Below are 2,265 nucleotides of genomic sequence, written 5' to 3' on the forward strand. Positions count from 1 at the left end.
TACAAAAGGTGTGATGTTGAGGGAGTGTCTCAAAACATGAGAATCTCTGAATCTAAATGTTAACAAGTGATATTAACAAACTTAATGTTTTTGTAAGCCCATGACCTAAAATTCACAGACACACTTTTCATTTTATAATCTAAAGATAACGTTACAGAAATAATCATAAAAATCAATAAATTGACAGTTAAATCCGTAAGTTAGTTACAACTGATTTTTCACAAGCTTTCCACTTCCACCCAGCTATCAGCATCAAGAAAAAGGCTGATTTATTCTCTGTTTGCTTCATAATGAGCGCATGGACTGAATGAACTGAGTGTTCTATTTATTCCTGGTTACAAACTGACAAGGTTGCCAGTGGACCAAGAAAAATGTTTCTAGTGTGATTATTAATATCTGTTAAGAACCCAGAGTCTGGATTGTGACCATAAAATTTATAATACAAAATTTATAGTCTGTCAAACACTGAAAGTCACAAACTAAAAGCAGGAAACAAACTAAATGTAAAAAACATAGGTGGACTAAGAACAAGAGTTAACTACTTGCTGGAAATTTTTTTCTTATTTAAAAAAATATTTTTGTTCTAATAAGGCCATCTTAAGGTTCAAAATCAACTAATTAAAATAATTTGTACAGAAAATGCTTATACTCAGTTTCTGATTTTGCTGCACAAGGAAGAGGGTGATAACCAATGAAATGACTAAAGAAGTTTAAAAGTCATTTAGATCACAACTTGACCCATTCTGCTCATCAGATTTGTCTTTAACAGAGCCTGCAGGCGCCAAATATGACCCATGTACACTTTATTCTTTTCTCTCTCCCTAAGCAGCCAAAAGTGCCAGAAAGGTAGCTCAAAGTTAAGCTCAAGACGGAGAAGAAATGCAGTAAAATGTATTGTGGCTGAGGATAAAAAGTTTAAAAAATATTTTCAATATTATCTTTGCACAATCAACCATTTAACAAACATCGATTGAATATCTTCTATTCCTGGGCATTGGGGATGTGAAAATGAGTCATTTGTCATCTAGGAGAGAGATTTCAGTCCCGTAGTAGTGGACCATTACTGAGCCGTTAAATCAATACAATAGGTTGTGACCACCATTTTTTTTTTTCAAAAACAGATTAGAGTAGAAAATATTAAAGTATGTCACTCATAGGTAAGGGAATATATTATTTCATGGAGCGTGTTTCAGTCTGCATCTGTGTAAATGTGCGCATGTGTGTGTGTTCCAGATCACAATGAGAAAATGTATTTTAATGATAGCTGAATTTAAAAAGTTTAAAAGCCTCTGTTAAGAATCAGCCAGACATGTGAATCGCTTGAACCTGGGAGGTTCTGCAGTGAGCAGAAATTGTGCCACTGCACTTCAGCCAGCCTGGGTGACAGCAAGACTCTGTTCCCCGTCAACCCCTAAAAAATAGTCTGCCAAGTATAGAATTAAAACAAAGTGTGATTGGTGCTTTTTTTTTAGGATGTGGAAGAGTAACCCTAAAATCAAAAGAGAGAGTAGTTACCTCTGCCAGGAGGGTTGGAAATGACCACTGAGGACAGTCTTGATATTCAAACTAGGTCCCAAATGATGAACTTGGAAATAGAGAGGGAGACTTGATGAGGATACTCCAGGCAGAAGGAACCAATTGTTTGTGGAATTCTGAAAGGCAGCACTATGTTTACCCAGGGGTGAGAATGTAGGAGTGGGGGAGGGTAAGATTTATGGGGGCCATGGGAGGGGAACAGCATGTGATAAAGACAGAGAAGTGCATATGCAACAAACTTGTCATTGAGAAGAATGACAATGATGGGTCTAGTTTGCTTTGCTTTGTTTTCTTGTTTTTGAGAAAGTAACACTGTCACCAAGACTGCCTGCAAGAGAAAGGAAGACAAGTAAGAACATTCTTGCAATCATTCAGGCTGATGCTGATGAGAACTGAGCATAGTGAAGGTGGAGAGGAGGAGATGCCACATTTGGAAAGCAATTCTAACATAGAATTCACATGATTTCAAGTCTAATTATGCATATGTGCTGAACTATCAATGATTCAAGTGATCCTATTATTGTAAGACTACAAAGGCAACAGCATCAGAATGTAAGAGAGACATCTGTTTTTCCCCTTTGATAATATCATTTTATTTTCAATGATGAGCAGTTGTATAACTTTTTTAAACCTTCCTTTTAAATCTGCCAAATGGAGATGCATGTAATACAATTTAAAAACCTTCAATAAAAGTTTTTTTTTTTTAACTTTGTGCCCTTTGGAACAGTC

Source organism: Sapajus apella, unplaced genomic scaffold (genome assembly GCF_009761245.1).
Source record: "Sapajus apella isolate SASKATOON/1434 unplaced genomic scaffold, GSC_monkey_1.0 scaffold18, whole genome shotgun sequence".
NCBI lineage: Eukaryota > Metazoa > Chordata > Mammalia > Primates > Cebidae > Sapajus > Sapajus apella.